Source organism: Syngnathus acus, chromosome 1 (genome assembly GCF_901709675.1).
Source record: "Syngnathus acus chromosome 1, fSynAcu1.2, whole genome shotgun sequence".
In the NCBI taxonomy this organism is placed as follows: Eukaryota; Metazoa; Chordata; class Actinopteri; order Syngnathiformes; family Syngnathidae; genus Syngnathus; species Syngnathus acus.
In genome coordinates this window covers 10,326,255-10,343,674 of record NC_051087.1, presented here as the reverse complement: position 1 = coordinate 10,343,674, position 17,420 = coordinate 10,326,255, and positions in this window count along the sequence as shown.

Sequence of the window (17,420 nt, the reverse complement as noted above, 5' to 3'; positions counted from 1 at the left end):
GTGGAAGCATTACGTCTGTCGGAGTAGCAACAGAGGAGTCAAATTAACAATTTCCGGCTGTCATCATTACCACAGATTCCAGATTGACATTACCAAATCCATCTACCCACCCAGCCAACAATCCATTATCTTTCTTGTTTTTGGCTCATAGTAACTGTGAAAGTTATATCCTGCACTGCTATTTTAACAAACCAAGAAAACTGTCAAATAAAGAAAATACAGATTTCGTCATGACATTCATTGCAAACATTTTCACTTTTCACACCAAGGAGTTTCTTAATGGAATTAAACATTCTTTCATATCGACTCTTAGTGTGTTTTCTTTGAATAGACTGAACTTAATAGAGCAACAACAAAAATAAAAAAATGCTGCCCTTGGTTTGGATTGTATGTTTGCCTTGTCAAAGAACATTCCCACTCACCGGTAACAAACTGAATCAAAAAGTTGCTTCCTCACTGAGATGCACTGCAGCATCTTGCAGCATTTTTGGTGAGCACAGTCTCTTAATGACTGTGAAAAGGTCAAGACAAGCAGCCCTGAATATGCTTACCTACCAAATCTTTCGAGGATACACACAGTAGGTGTGCATGCTGGACTGACAATCAATCACAAATCACTAGAAACACCCACCTCTGTCATTCCTGTAAACAGCAAAAGGATGGATAATCTTTATTAATGGATGGAGCGTGATACGGTTCCATTCAATGATATTTATCGTGTTAACAGGCAAAGATCCGATTTGTTGTCAGTACCTACTGTCAGATCCCTGGAGAGCTCAAACTCCAACTAGACAGAGTGAACAATACCTCTTCTCGGGAATGACTCGGCTGCAGTGTAAGCGTGTCGGCCTTGCTGCATGTAAATGTGAGCCGCTCAGTCAGAATGACTGACGATCCAATTCAGCGGGACCTCGGCACTGCATGTGCGATGATGCAGTAAAATTGTCACAAAACAATTGCACCCAGGCTCTTCATTTGAATAGGTAGCAAGTAGAGTAGACTGTTGTATGCACATACATACAGGCCAAAAGTTTTGGGACAGCTGGAACCAGTGGCAAATGAAAGTGGAAGTCCATGATACCTGTGGGATTTTTTTTCAGACTTATAATAGCAAAATTAGTACCCAACAAAAATGTATGAGAGCCTTGGTTTAAACACCGACAGCACATTGATCTTCAAAATTTTGTTTTTCTTATTGAATTTTATTTGTACAGAAATCCCTTGTAGCTTGTTTTGTTTGTATGTCAGATATGCTTTTTGGTTTGACCTTTTCTCCTGGTTTCTATGTTTGTATGCAGTACTTGCATTCAGGCTTAGATGACATCACTTTCTATTTCGGGACTGTTTGGATTCTCTTCTTTTATCCTGAAGTTAATTTATCTTTCATTCAGGCAAAAAAAGGTCAGGTTAAAAAGTCTTTCCTGGTCACTTAGAGTTTGGGATCTTTGGGTATTCTTACTCTTCATAAATGTGCCCAATTAGGAAGTCCAATGTAAACCGAACCTGTTCAAACAAAACAGTTGTACACAAATTGTTGGATTTTTTTTTTAGTTTGAATTCAATCAGGCATTAAAGAAAAACAATTTTGAAGCAATGCAGTCATAATTTCTTTCAAATTCAGCCCAGTTGAATTTCTCTGATTCAGACCATCGCATTTTGGACTAGAATGCTTCAAGGTTTAGCATTATTTTCCCTTGACTAATTCATGTACATAACTGGTAGAATTATGCCACCAGTCATCTGCCTGCCTGACTCCCCGTAAAAAAACAAAAAAGCTATATATAGCGTTAAGCAGCAGCACACTGTCTTGTCTATCTCAATGCATCGCTTGCAGACTTACACAGGGTTAATCGACCTGACTGCTGGACCATGATTCATACTCTGCTCATTTGAAATCCTACACACACCAGAGCAGAGCAGTCCCTCACACCAAAACGCGCCTACGATAGCAAAATGATCTCCAGGTTAGAATGCCATTTTCCCATTTGACTTATCAACACATAAGTACACTCACAGATGGAGGTAGCCTACACGCAGCATAACAGTTCTTGAACATGTTTTACGGCAGCCTCAAAACGGCCTCTCATCGTTACAATACTTATGCGATTGTAGAATGTTTGTCAAAAAGGTGAGCAAAAACAATTTGACTTTCTATTATAATGCATGCTTTTGTTTTTGTTGATGTATGAGAGCAAATGATTGATAAAAATGATATACTACACAACCATAAAAAAGGAAAAATGCTTGGTAAAAGAAATAAAAAGGGTTGGAAAAAAAAATCTGGATAGTACCTACAAGTGGAGATAAGGGATGAAAGCAACAGGATCAAAGTGGGAATTGAATGGATGTGAGGAAAGAAAGGGATGAGTAATGGTAATTTATGACTGCCATGTGGCCCTGATCTCCATTAGGAGCGTGATAACAAATGGCCGCTCCCTGCAAGTGACACCTCCTGGAACCTGGACAGATTAAGCTGTGATCAAACCGGTCGACTGCTGCTGCCTGCATTGCTACAAAACCCTCAGAGGATGATATTTGGACGTCATTGTAAATTTATAAAGTCACCTTTTCACTTTTCTTACTGTCCATCTGGCCAAAGCCTCTTTTGTGTGTTTGTGGTTTTCCACTGTCTTTGTTTCATGATGTTCCATGTGGGTGCACCTGCTCCGCTATTGTGTCTGTTTTAGACTCTCCGTCTCCAGTTGAATCAGAATCATGCACAAAATCCAAAAGAGTGGATTTTAAATCCTGTGCAATTGATTGTGTTGATGCATCTCGTCAAATATGTTTGCTTAGTCTTGCAGGGACGGAGATGTTTTTTTTTCTACCTTGATCGATATTCAGTGGTTCTTGATTTCTTTCAGATGACCTGAAGTAATAAATTGTGCAGCTGCCAAAAAATGTTGGCAGCTTTAAAATATTGTGAGGAGTATGCTGAGGTACCATGCAGAGCCAAAGGTAGTTTGATCCATGTGGTGAGGATTAAGAGGAATATTCCAGAACGGATTTATTTTAGAAATCTTTGTTTGAAAACTTGATGTATTGGTCTAACAATGGCATTGAGCGCTGTTGTGTATGATTGGATCAAACGTTAGTGAGAACTATTGCTTTCATGATTTCAAAACAAATCAATTATGCAACCCCGTGTCGAATTCAACCCTGCCAATTGAGGAATTTCAAATATTTAGAATCCATGATGTCCACTGAAGATGCCAAGGACAATCTTTCATCCTAGTGAGGAGGCGGTTGGTGACAGAGCTACATGAGAGCCAGAGGTTATCACAAGCACTTCGCTCTGCTCTGTCGCTCCCTTGTTTTATTAGTGTAATATGTGTTTTGGCCTTGATCCAGAGCAGGCAAGAGCAGCTATAATACGATTATGTGCGAGTCCAAATTTCATCACCTGTATGCTGCAGTGTCGGCAAAGATACAGTGTTGAGGTAATGTAGAGCCTAATATTCCAAGTGTGCGTAAATTATATTGTGCTCACTTACATTTATTAGGGAGGATATGGACAAATATATATTATATAATTATATATATATATGTGATTATATACTATATAGATATATGTGTGTTTGGTCCTCCTTAGGCTCTGCCTTGCAATGTCTGTGTTGTTCACACTAACTAACTACAAGGATTCGTCAACAATAATTAACTGACTTTTAAATCCCAGTCTTATACCAAACTGACATTGCCTTTGAGGAAAAATGAAGCTGACATTTCAATTTGCAGCGTTGTTGGATTACTGGCTTGTGGAGTGGTGAGTAGAGTAAGTCCTCTACACTGCAATGGCTAGGCTGTGTTTGTGTGTGTCAGGATCAATTGGTGTTTGCAGATCTGAGGAATGCACACTGCTTCCTCCATTCAAGTGTTGGATCACGATGAAAGAAGGAGCAGAGGAGACACTGAGAGGATAGTCATGAATTTTTCATTGTGATGTCATAATTTCTTGCAAAAATGTACTTTAACTCATCATACATTCATGTTCTGTTGTGTAACTCCGCTCTTTGTATAACTTTTGTAAAGGAAGAATTGGAGCTCTGGTATAGATCATTCAAGTCAAGTCAAGTCAAGTCAAGTCGAGTCAAGTCTGAAGAGGAGCAGGCTGACACCAGTGATCCGATCCAACAAGTCTTCTTTGTTTCAATCACAGCAGATTTCATGATACCCATGAATACTATGTCCTAACATTGTCATTAGTTAGTCACCCATATGACGGAAGCAAATTAGTTAGGAAATTGAGAAATGAAAAACTTTATGTGAGTTTTATATGACTATTTGAAGTTCTCATACAGTGTATACAGGAACCAAGGTGAAAAGCCCCTCATATATTACTCATGCTTTTCCAGCAGTGGAAAAATCTTTCACTTCAGCTTTTTTCTGTTTGTATTAAATTTTAGAAACACGATTCTAGGAAAGTTGTGAATTACTTTGAAATTGAACAAGACGTTCTTTTACTGAGCTGTAAAACTACTTCAGGGTTGAGGCCAATCTTTGTTCCATATCAGGCCTTTCCTTCAGACCACACATTGCTTTGTTGAACATTCATTTTGTAAGGGTTAACTCTCCCTCACCTAATAAAATAAAAATCAATACAGCCTAAGGGGACCTTGGTAGAAACTCACTGTGTTATTTAGAAAAACATGAATAAGGTAAGGGAAAAATAACATTGTTCTGCAGTCAAGAGTTCAACACATGGACAATTGAATGACAAGGGTAGCTGTATCGTCATTGAAACAGGACATTTCTGCCTATCATGCCAAATGGTTTTTAATATTTTGTAATGCACACTAATGTCAGGCATTGCTTTTCCCATTTCTTGGAATTTTTTCATAAAGTTCCAAGGTACTTTCCCCACAGGAAAGAGATGGAAATGTGGAAAGAAATCCGAAAATACCGATACCAATTATTTGGATTGGTACCCAGTGGGTACAAGCTTTGCCCTGTGGCCCTCCTTCTATCTCAAGCCGCATTTCCATGTCTTATACAGGTGTGCCGAATTGTTTCTGCAGTATTTTGTATTTAGTTCTTGATTCCTGTTCACTGATGTTCAATTCATTGTCCTTGTCACGGTTCATGTCATGTTGCTTGTAAGTCTACCTCTTGTGTTGTTTTTTTTTTACTTTTTCTTGAAGGTCTGATGCCCTCAAAGACACACACACACACACGCACACACACGAACACACACGAACACACATTTTTTTAGGTTAAAATGAGTCATTCCGTTTGCACGCAACAACTTTGGAATTTGGTTGATAAATAAGAAACTTTGTTTCATTTGCTAACCTTGGAGTAATAGATGAATAAATTGAATGAATTTTGAGCTGACACTGTCACAACTCGTCCCCGGTTGTATTATGTGTAGGTTGTCATGGTTTCTGTCCGGGTCTGTGTACTCGCCCCTCCCTTCCTGTGTCTACTCACAATCAATGCACTAATCACAGTCACCTACCTCTCGTTACCTGTCTCGTATTTAAGTCCTGTCTGCCCCTCACTCCCCTTTCGGATTGTTCTTGTTTCTTGGTTCCTGTCTTTGTCAGTTCTGTTTCGGTTAGCCAGTCTGTCGGTCGGCCCGTTAAGTTATGTTAGTTTGCCGGTTCTATTGGTCTTGTTCCCCTCATCCTCCCGTCCAACTACCTTTTCCCTCACTAAACCTTGGTTCAAGCTGCATTTGGTCGCCCTGCTCCATTCCGATCCTGACAGACACTTGGTGTAAAATGTTTGACAACTACCGGTTTATCTAACAGGTGCATTTACAGAAGTCTTAAAATGATTACATCTTGAGCTTGGTCTTATCTTTGATTAATTCTCACGTCAAGAATGATCATTCTTGCTAGATGCAGTTATACAAAAGTATGCTGTGTTAATCTATAAAAACGTGTAGCTAATAATATACAATATGTATTACACTATTTCCACTTCTTCCCCTTTAGCAGGATTCGGCAGATGATGGGATGTTATCAAACTGATTTAAGCAGGCGGAGGAGGATAGGAATGGTCAAGGTTGGCTGAGTGCAAGTATCAGAACCTTGATTGCACTGGACAGGCCATCAGGAAGTAGTCCTCACCCCCAACCTAATCTCTGATTGGCTAAGACTGGTCAGATGGTCATTGCAGATGGGGTCGTCGTTGTCCTCTAGTTGTCACAGAGAGCATAACGTTCTCCTCAACATCTCAAACTTTTGTAAAAGAAAAGTTAAAGATGAAGGGTTTGGGAACCAAAGAAACATCTAAAAGTACAGGACTGAGTTGGAATGACTTTGACGACTTTTAAGATTAAAAGTTGCTTCACTGAAGATACTAAGTAACCAATAACGTCAAATTGGCTTTTCATCGCAATGACAATACTCATAATGATCAAAAAAACAATTTCCAGCTGCTGGTGTAAAAATGTTTACTTTGTTGGACATGGTGCACGTACAGAGACTGACAACAATTTGTACTCACATTTACACCATCACTGAGTAAGAACTGTACCTTCACTACCTATGCCAAAGTCAGGTGAATCTACTACGACACCTTATAATAAACATGGAAACGAAAACAAATTCCACAAATCTATTCATTTTGTATACCACTTGTTCTCATTTGAGTAGCAGTTGAGCCTATCAGAGCTGACTACACTTTGAGAAGCGAGTTGTATCCTCGACTGGTTGACAGGTAATCAGAGTATTTAGGATTTATTAAGAGGTAAACGAGGTCGGGAGCATATCATATGAATATAGCTGAGTAATGTTAAAGATTCGAAACCAGGGTCAATTATGTCAGAGTTCTTTTTACAATGATACAATTAGTCTTTTAATATTTTAACAATATAAATATGTTTAATTGGTGTGAGAGATCATGCTGGGTGAAGCTATATTTGCAAGTTTCCAGAACCTTGACAAAATGACCTCTTTAATTCCATCCTCTGAGCTTTCTATCATCCAAGCATAAACCACCTATGGTAGGTGTAGCGGTAAATCTTAAGGTTATATGTAAATAACTGAATGAAAAGGTCATGCATCATTCTCAAGACACAGGGATGGGTCTCTTGGGATTTTAATATAGTTGTGTGAAATCCTTTATTTTTCATCCGGAATGCTTTTCAGCAACATTTGTCCTCAACTGAAAACACAAGTACAGTGATCAAAATGTGTACGTCTCAGAGTGCTTCTAAATCCCACCACTGCGCTCTGCTAAAATTGCAGACAGGTAGTACTGCAACAAGTACTTTCTCCTAAGCTGTCCAACTGTAAAATATTTATATGAAACCAGATGCAGTCTTAAAATCTGTGCCGGGAGCACAAGATCGTATATCACTTCAATAAATCCAAGGGTAGGGAAGAAATTCACAGCCATCCATTTTGGCTCTTATGGACAGTAAACGGGGAGGCAGGCAGCCCGGAAGTCTTTCTGTAAGCCTGTTATTACTGGCAGCACTAGCATAAAGGCATGCAAATGACACAGATGACACCTACTCTATATGCTGCATGAAAGCATGTCATACATAAATATTACATACAGTATGATCATGTTCCGCACATAACCAGAGTACGAGTGCTGTCTCCTTGGAAGGAAGAGCACAGTAGTGACAGAAGATGATCTGTGCGTTATTGCTCACACCGTCATTCAGGAGGGGAAGGAGAGGTGACTGCAGGGGAATATATATATATATATAATTAAAACTCTGAACAGCAGAGTTGAAAATGGATGGATGGATGGATGGATGGATGGATGGATGGATGGATGGATGGATGGATGGATGGATGGATGGATGGATGGATGGATGGATGGATGGATGGATGGATGGATGGATGGATGGATGGATGGATGGACATTCAGATACATGTTGGACCGAGTATAGAGTTTCCAGATTTTGACCTCGTGGGACAAGGTAAGACCCAAACGGAAAGCCAAGTCATGATGCAATGCATGAATGCATGTGGACTGAGATAGATAATAAAAATGGAAAGTCTTATCTCATCCATTTTCAGGTGCCATAAAGGGTACAGAACATGGGAAAAGTGGATGCACAAAAAAACACTAACCATGTGATTGGCTGTGATGTAATAACAAACATAACAATCAAGTCAAGTCAAGTCAAGTTTATTTGTATAGCCCTAAATCACAAGCAGTCTCAAAGGGCTTCACATAGACAAAAATTGACAATTATTCTCAAAGCATCCCCTGATCTTAAGCTCCCAAAAGGGCAAGGAAAAACTCAAAACCCCTGCCCGGGGAAAATGAGAAACCTTGAGAAGGGACCACAGATGGAAGGATCCCCCTTTCAGGATCACCAGGTTGTAATGGATGCAGAGAGGGCACAAATAATACATAATATGAAAATCAAAAGTAGATGTCCAAGTCAGAGCGAAGGGCTGCCAGAGGAGCCCTCTGCTATCCTGGCTATGGAGGTTGAGCTGCAGTTCCCCCAACCTGAATTAGCCCACAAGAATCCAGATAGCCGCTGTCAGCTTGGGTGCCACCTAACCACCTCCCCGGCCGGGGAGGGGGGGGAGAGAAAACAAAACAAACTCCGGCCGAATCGGCCACTCCAAGTTAGTTAAAGGCCATGTCATAGAAATGTGTCTTTAAACGTGTCTTAAATGTTTCTACTGAGGTAGCAGTCCTAATATCCATTGGGAGGGCATTCCAAAGCTCTGGAGCCCGGATAGAAAATGCTCTAGACCCTGCAGACACTTTCTTGGCCCTCGGTGTCGCTAAAAGGGTAGCGTTTTGCGAACGAAGGTTACGAGACGGAGCATAAGGAACAACTAGGTCGACGAGATACGAAGGCGCTAAGCCATGCAATGATTTATAGGTTAATAGAAGAACCTTGAAGTCACATCTTAAATGGACCGGGAGCCAATGTAAGTTCACTGATCTGATGTAAATCAGGTCACCGACAATTAATGTACTACTTGAAAGCAACCAAAAAGCTGCGGTGTGCTCACTAATGTTGTGTGCACTGCATCCTTAATCTTTTTCATTCACATGGATGGTTAATTAGTTTAAACTGTTTAGCAGTGGAGCATTGACACACTAACAATAACTATAATTACGCTTTAGGGGCAGCAGTATCATTTTATTGTGATTGGATGTCAAATAATTAAAGTTAAATTGAAAACAGAATTGCATAAGCTGTACAGTATATAAAAGCGTGAGCTCAAGGCCCCATGTGTTGTGCTTGAGACACTTAGGGGTAACAAAGAGACTTAAATTTTATTTCCCATGCACAATCAAATGACATTATATAGCACATTGCTTAGCAACAACTATTACCACCAGAGGTAATCATATTAGTCCAATTCATTGACGCCAGCAATGACTTACCAATAAGTGGCATCTTATGGCCTGTCTTTTGGGGGAAATGGATACCAAGGAAATTAAACCAAATCCCTGTAGCATCCAGGCCTGTGATAAACTAATGGTAATCAATCAGGGCTCTCTCGTTAAAACAATAATCAACTCTCTGCAGAGGTTGAATTGATTTGAAAGCACTTTGAGTGACAGTCTTGCGAGCCTTAGGGGCAGTCAGAGATGAGTCATGGTGAGTGGGACTTTTGAAGCATCCTGCGTCACTTGTCATCTCCTCACTGATCCGGCGGGAGGCTCGAGGTTGCATGTTGTGACTATCTGTGAACTGTACATGAGAATCTAATAAAAATTCAAACGCTTTTGTAAGACATCATTATCCGATGTCTTCACCTTTTGCTTCGAGAAAAAAGTCTTTCCACCCACTCATCTAAAGATTTTTCCTTTGTTTACTACTGCACATACTGTATCTCCCTCCAGTCAGGATGGTATTGACTCATCACATATGTATTGGTGTTAGTGTGTGTTTGTGTGTGCATGTGCATATGTGTGTTTACAATTATTTCATAAAATTCCCTGCAGTAAGGAATATACTGTATTTTTTTACTTGTTGCTTGTGTCATCTGACTTTCTATGTTTTTTTTTTAGTTCAGCTGTGTAATTCTGTTTAGCCTACATCTGACAAAGTGTTTGGATAATATATTAGCAAATCCTAAACTTTATTCCCTCTGGGAATATGTTTATTATAACAGAAAGTCTCTTATTGACCTCTAACTGACATGGTGGTAACATTTTCATAGATATATTTTTTTTTTCATGGGAACATTTTCATTTTTTTTTTCTTTTCCCAGATTCAGTATTGCCCACAATTGTGGGATGTGTTTCATTTATCACTTTAACTGATTCTGTGAATGTCACGGTGTGTTTATAACTGAGTGTAGTTTTTATGCCATTTAAATGCAGTATGTCGTGAGAGCTTGGTCAGAGCAAACTATTTTATATAATTTAAAAGCTGACCTGGAACACTAAGGAACTGAAAGTAGCCATATTATGCCTATGCCTATGCCTATCCACCACACAGGTGAGCGATTGGGGATTTAAAATACGAACGCCGGCTTTCCTGCGTAGATTTAGCATGTTCTCCATGGTTGTGTGAGTTTTTCCAGCTTTCTTCCACATGATAAACAGGGTTGATTGAAAACTAAATTGCCCTGAGTTGCGAACACTTGTTTGGGGTTGAGGAACGGCGGATGGACATTTCTTTGTTATGTTCATTATGGGCTTGTTGTGTGGAAAAACAATCTGTTTATTTTTAGGCCTCACCTTCATTTACCAGCTTCTCTAGCTCACATTTGTAAAGTTCCTCATTTCACTTGTGCCTCATGGCTCGATAATCTGGTTATCTGATAATGCAGAGTGATCATTCATTCCCACCGGCAGGCCCTGTGTATACTCATTTGCATATTTATATGGGAACGTAGAGAGGGAGAAGTCTGGTACGCCAACAATTCCGCATTGATTGAGATGTTTGAAAGGAATGTGCCTGGATTCATGCTTACAGACAGATTCTGGATTTTTTTGTGCGTGCCACGTTCTCTAGGTTGTGCTGTGTTTCAAGCCACGCAAGACTTTGTATACATGAGGCCATTGGTGTTTTGAGAACGGGCTCATCATGCAGGTCTGCATTGTATGGATTTGTCCAGACACAAGGAATCATTTTCATCCCACACAAAAATCCATTGTCAAACTAGCGATTCTAAAGGGTTATTATCTGGTGTCTCACCTTTTTGGTAATCCAACCTGTTGAAATTTGAATAGTGAAACCAACTATACAGTTACAGTATACGGTGTTGGAAAAAGACCTGCAGGTGCAGACTGTATATACGTGTGTGTGTGTGCGTGTGTTTGTGTGCGTGTGTACACTGTTGTGCGTTCAGAAAGGCAGCTGAATAACAGTCCACAAGGGAAATCACTCTCAGGCTGTGGGAGAAGTGTGTCAGCCCTGACCCCAGAGGATGACCAGTTGACTTACACCTAATTCACACCGACTGCTGAACGGATGCGTTGCGGCCTCCGTACGAACGGTGCAAGGGAAAGAAAGCATGTCAGTTCACACGAGCTATGGTGGGTATCCATATGAAGACCGTGTACGGAGTTCCGTAAGGTTTTTGTACGTTTTTTTTTCTATTGCAGATTTTTATGAAGCTGAAGAAATTACACAAGTCAGACAAGATGTCCGACGTCGGCATATGAGGTAGATCCAGTATAATTAAAAACAAAACCGTTCCGCATTTTTTTCATTCATTAAAACACATTACATTTCTACAATATACAAATCTCCCATTTCAGTCAACTACTTGACATGAGGCAGACATTTAAAGGACAAAAAAAGACCTTGAAATTAAATAAACGTGACAAAATGACACTACCTAAACACATTATTATTATTATTGTTATTATTATTATTATTATCTGAAAATAATGTCCCAAAAGCGTACCAATGTGAAAGTTCTCCCGCACAAATCAGCGACAACTCGTTCTTCAATGTGGTCCCTCTCATGTTTATGTTGTTGAGTCTACTATACGTGAACATGAGAGGAACCGCATGGAGGAACCATCCAGCTCGTAGATCTTACCGGATAGCGAGACCAAAGAGTTCCTCCGGCCCGGTGGCCTAACTCTAACCCAATTCCTCCTTAACTCGAGAACTGCAGCCCCACTAATTACCTTGCACAGTCTGTGTTTCCCTTTAATTTGATTGAGAAACATGGATCAGGGTTTTGTCAAGAAAGATAGAGATAAAGTGCTGTTTTGATGTGTATGTTGTCTTTTGATGACTGGTTAACAACCATCGTAAAGTCTTTATTCATCCTATAGGATTCAATTATAAAGTGAAGTTTCCCGTTTTATAGCAAAACACAGTGCCGTAAAACTTCTCAACTTTAGAAGACACCCAGCAGACTCATGTAACACACTAGATGCTCATTAAACCGAAGTCTCATAAGATCTGCCCAAATCTTGCCACCTTTCAAGTTTTCATTGGAGCTCGGAGGCAAATCTTTCCAAATATTTTCTTTGAACATGGACGCTGTGTCGTATGTCTTCGAAAGGTCTTCATTTTGTTCATATCACACCAAACTTCCCAAACATTCTCTTGAGTACTATAAACTGGCTATGGTATTTTCATGTGCTTACTGGGAAACTCCATGGATTGACTCCATGGAGTTTCTTTCCCCTCCCTTTGAAAGAACCAATACGGCATCCAAATGTATCAATCTAACAGATTATTGGTCACGGTGGTGAAGCAAACAATTGTCGAGCCTCTTAAAGCTAATCTAGAGGGAAATACCCATGAAAGGTTAACAAAAGTTACCCCTCTGACCTCTCTATTAATCACATTAAGATGATTACATAAGGGGAATTATCTCTCAAAGAGTGGGCTCAGAAAGGTCACTAGGGTAATTTGGACTCATTTGTTAATTTGCTTGGAAATTATTTTCATGGTTGTAGAAGCATCTAATGTAGTCATACATACAAATAGGTCATATGATACGCGAAAGAACATTCTTGAGTTATGTTGTGTTGATTTAGCAAGGTAGGGTTCCCTTCATATCAAAAACAATTAAAATATTCTGTAACACATTGTCACTTTATACACAGTGCGGGGAAAAGTCCTCAATATTGCTACCCATCCTGATTCTTTAGTCAGTCAAAAACCGGCTCCTGCTGTTTTTGATGTCATCACTGTTCCCCCACAGTGCAAGGTAGCATGCATCTGTCTGCAGGGTGCTGATTGTTATGGCATCTTTCCTCTCACTTCCGCCTGTACAGCTTCTCCTTGTGCTACGTCTCTCCTCCTTGTTTGACTTTGTGTGAAGAGAGTGCTGAGCACATCCGCCTCAGCCTTCTAAAGTGGGGGTTCAAATCCAGGCTCTGGCATACTTGTGTGGAGTTTGCCTACCCATATTTATGTACTTGATATTATTATTATTATATTATTATTATTATTATTATTATTATTATTCCATTCCTTGAATTGAAGTAAATTGAAGCCAATAAAGTTAAGTGAAATGTTTATCTGCCCACATTGTGATTGCCTGGCATGCAATACAGGGTAAGCTCCAAATTACTAAAACAGTATTCGTAAGGTATGATGTCATCAACCAGACAATGGTAGATTAGTTTTTGAAGAGGGAAACAAATAATACTTATAATTAATGCTGTAATTGATTCAAATCTCATTACTGTATAATGACAGTTTGATTGCATTTTAATTTGTTATTGTAGACAAACTAAAAAAAGAAACAAAACATATCCAGCCATGGCTGTTTTCCTTCTTGTTCTGCACTTGCCTCTTGTGTTTTTTGTAATGTAAAATGCATTGCTTTTGAATCTTTAATTATCATTAAATGCAAGTGTCCCAGGTCCATGGTAAGCACATTTAGGAGTAGCATCAATTATCTCTCGAGACATCTCATTAGAGATTCTGGCCACAGTTTGGTTGCTGCTGCGGTTGTTGTTCCCTTTACATTGGCAAGTTTCCTTTCACTATTCCAGAGGAAAGTGCTTAGTCATTAAGAAAAAAAAAATGCATCACTGTTCTACTCTGTCACTCATTTTCACACCCTTTTTTTTTAAACTTTCCAATCAGTATTGAAAACTACTGCACTGTAGTGATAGGCAGCAAGTGCATCAAACTTGAAAATATTTTATCCCTGTCTCATTAGGTGACAATCATCATGATGGACATTCATCATGATGGACGTTATTCATTCAACTTATTTGCTTATTTGATGGGGGGGGTGTTTTATTACTCTCAATACAATCTCAAGGCCCACTTTTTGTCAGTTTGAAAAATAATTTGTATTTGAAGCAACATTAGCAGCAAGTGGAGAGCTCTCTTGCCTGCAGCCATGCAGCAACTATTGCTGTACATCTTATCCTCCAGGATACCTTGTGAGCTAAACAAAACCTGACACTCCTCAAGACAAGCTTTGTTGTATATTACTGCAAAACACTGCAACTCGGGCTTCATTTGCCTAAAGTTCACCCTTGTGGGCTCAGAACTGAAGGGGACATTTGAACAAAATGTGAGCAGACAGATGGGTTTCATAACATGTCAGACTGATATTCTGACGTTTTATAATTATTCAGGACAAGCAATCTGTTGACAACAGGTGAAGTATATAATGTAATATGAACTGGTGTTGTTTCTTTACCTGTTTGCCGAATTTATTTATTTATTTATCTATTTATTTGTTTTTTAGTTTTTTATTTATTACAACAGATAGAGCAGTGTGTAAATTGATTTTCTCTTGAGGGATTACAATAAATAAAATGTATAGCATCAGATGAATAGTACTTATACAAATGCCACATGTGCAAATTGTTGACTTTGACAACTTATCAAATTAAAAAAACCAGGCAGTGCGCTTTTTAAGACTATAAAGTATGCAGTGAGTGTACCATAATAAATAATATGCCCCAAATGAGACAAGTGTAAGTATAGTGGAAAGGGAGCAAATTATGTCATTTTACAGGTCTGCGGGTGGTGTGGTAAAGTCCCCACCCGGGTGGGCACTTTAAGAGCAGCTTGGCCCACTTTTGTGACCCTTAAGAAAGAAATTGAAGAGAAAGAAAGCATCTCTATAATCTCGGCCTAAAATCTGCCATCAGTATTGGATCCAAACAAGAACATTGCATCCATCTCGTGTTTTTTTAATGAAATAGTGTGTCCCATCAGAGTTTGCTGGCGATTGGCCGTAGACTAGTACAAGATGCACCCTGCCTCCTGCATAGTCAAATGGAATGGACTCAGACGAGCTCTCCTTTGACCCTCATGAGGACACATAATACACACAATGGATGTTTTTAATGTAATCAGTGTGAGTCAGAGAAACCAATATCATTGATGAGAAACCATCCCGGGATGTTTACTTTATGTTAAAAAGACAATGGACAATGCAAACACTCATTGTACGTTGATCCTGTTTGTTCTGTATCTCATTCATGTGGCACTAAATCAGACGTAATGGAGTCTTGGGGCAGGGCCAACACGCTGATGTGTGTATATGGGTACGCTTCTTGCTATTGAATTACTAATGATTGGACATCTTACCATTTTCTATACCGCTTAAGCGTTCTAGGGTTGCAGCTGAGGTTAAGCCTTCTCCAGCAGACTTTGGGTGAGAGTTGTGAGTACACTATGGACACGTTGCCAGTCAATCACAGGGCACATTCAGAAAAGTAGCCATTTATTCTGGCAACCAATCCAGGTTGTACACCACTTCTCTCCCAAAACCACCTTTGATAAGTTCCAGCTCACCCAAAGATCACAAGGACAAGCAGTATAGAAGATAAATGAGAAAGAAAATGAATGGATGGATGGTCTCACAAGAAGAGGCAAGACCTTAGACCAGGGGTGTGAAACTCATCTTTTTGGCGGGCCGCATTGTAGTCATAGCTTCTTTCGGAGGGCCATTATGACTGTCAACCCAAATAAATGTATGAGCACCTCATATTATATACAGTAAAAGCTACAAAACAAACTGACAAATAACTCGTTTTCAAATCAGACGAGTAAAAACTGGTCAAATATTTAAAAATATATATATTATTAAAAGTGAAGACAATTTGCAATTCTAGTAGTGACACACGAATTTGATGCACAATTTGTCTTCGCGGGCCACATAAAATGATGTGGCGGGCCGTATCTGGCCCCCGGGCCTTGAGTTTGACACCTGTGCTTTAGACACACAAAAAAATCTGTAAGTTACTGTATGTCTGAAATAGACTACTTCCCTGCATTGTCCCACAAAAATACCAGGTCCTGTCACAACACACTGTCTGTAGTCATAATATATTTTTTTCAGTTTGCATGCCAAGATAAAGTAAACAACTGATACTCTTATCAGATGACCCGTATTACAATAAAAGTAACAATGCCAGTGATACACTGCAATGAGTGAATAATGTGGCGTTTTTGAAAATAATGAGCATACGAGAGCAGGGATTGTCAACCGTATTATCAAGGGTCAGTGAACGAGACTTTGCTGTGAGCACGCATGGCAAACACAGATGAACTTGGAAATGCTTGGCATGCTATGGCATTGCAAAGCAGCCGCGGAATTTGCATGCAGTGCAATCAAGTGTTTATTCAAGCTGAGCGCAGGAATGTGTGATGTGCTCCTTGTAGGAATAAACAATTTGAAATTAAAGTTTTCCACAAAATGTTATTAGGAGGCTGCAATTACACAAACAAAATATCATGTTGTTTTTTTTTTAATAGTGCTCAGATTTTACTGTTACTATCTTTCTGGATATTTAGATGCACCCAAAGAAATGTATTTATAAGGTACAAAGGACAACGAGGGGAAGACAAGGAGACAATGTATTAAAAAAACACAATCCATATAGTACGTGCAGAGAACACAGTCCGTTGGGGAAATTTGAGGTTGAAGCATCTGCTTTTGCCCAATGGGCCTCCCAGCTAGTGCAAACACACACATACATACACTCACACACACGCTCACATAGGCACATCAAACTACTTTTGATTCTAATGAGGCCGAAGCCAGCTGGGCAACAGTGCGCTTGTTCCGGTTCGTTTCTGGCTGTCAGGATGTTGTCCCAAAGCTCCTCACATGTCAGCCTCTACTTACAGCATCCTGACATTTCTTTTCCTTTTGTAACACACCGGTGTGTTCTTCTTATGTTTGTTTGCCCTTTGGAGTCACAGATCAGGCTAGGCTTTGAATGAAAACAAAATTAGAAATTCAACATTGACTTAAAGATGATTTTATTTTTTAACAGAAATTATAGTACTTTTCATTGTCGTATGTCATATCTCATTTACATATTAAAAAGTTAACATTATAGGCTTTATTACTCTTCAAAATGAGAAATAATAACAGTGAGTGTTCATAATGCTGGAGTGGCAGCGATAAATTATTCAAGAAATTATTAGCGATGTATTTACAATGATTTTGAATGGACAAATTGTGATCTGTCCCTCCTGTGACTCCAAGACATCAAGAGAGGGGAAGGGGTCGTGACCGTATTCCCCATTAAAATTGATTGGGCGTTTTCAACACAGTAGTCATTTCCTTATTTCTCTGAAA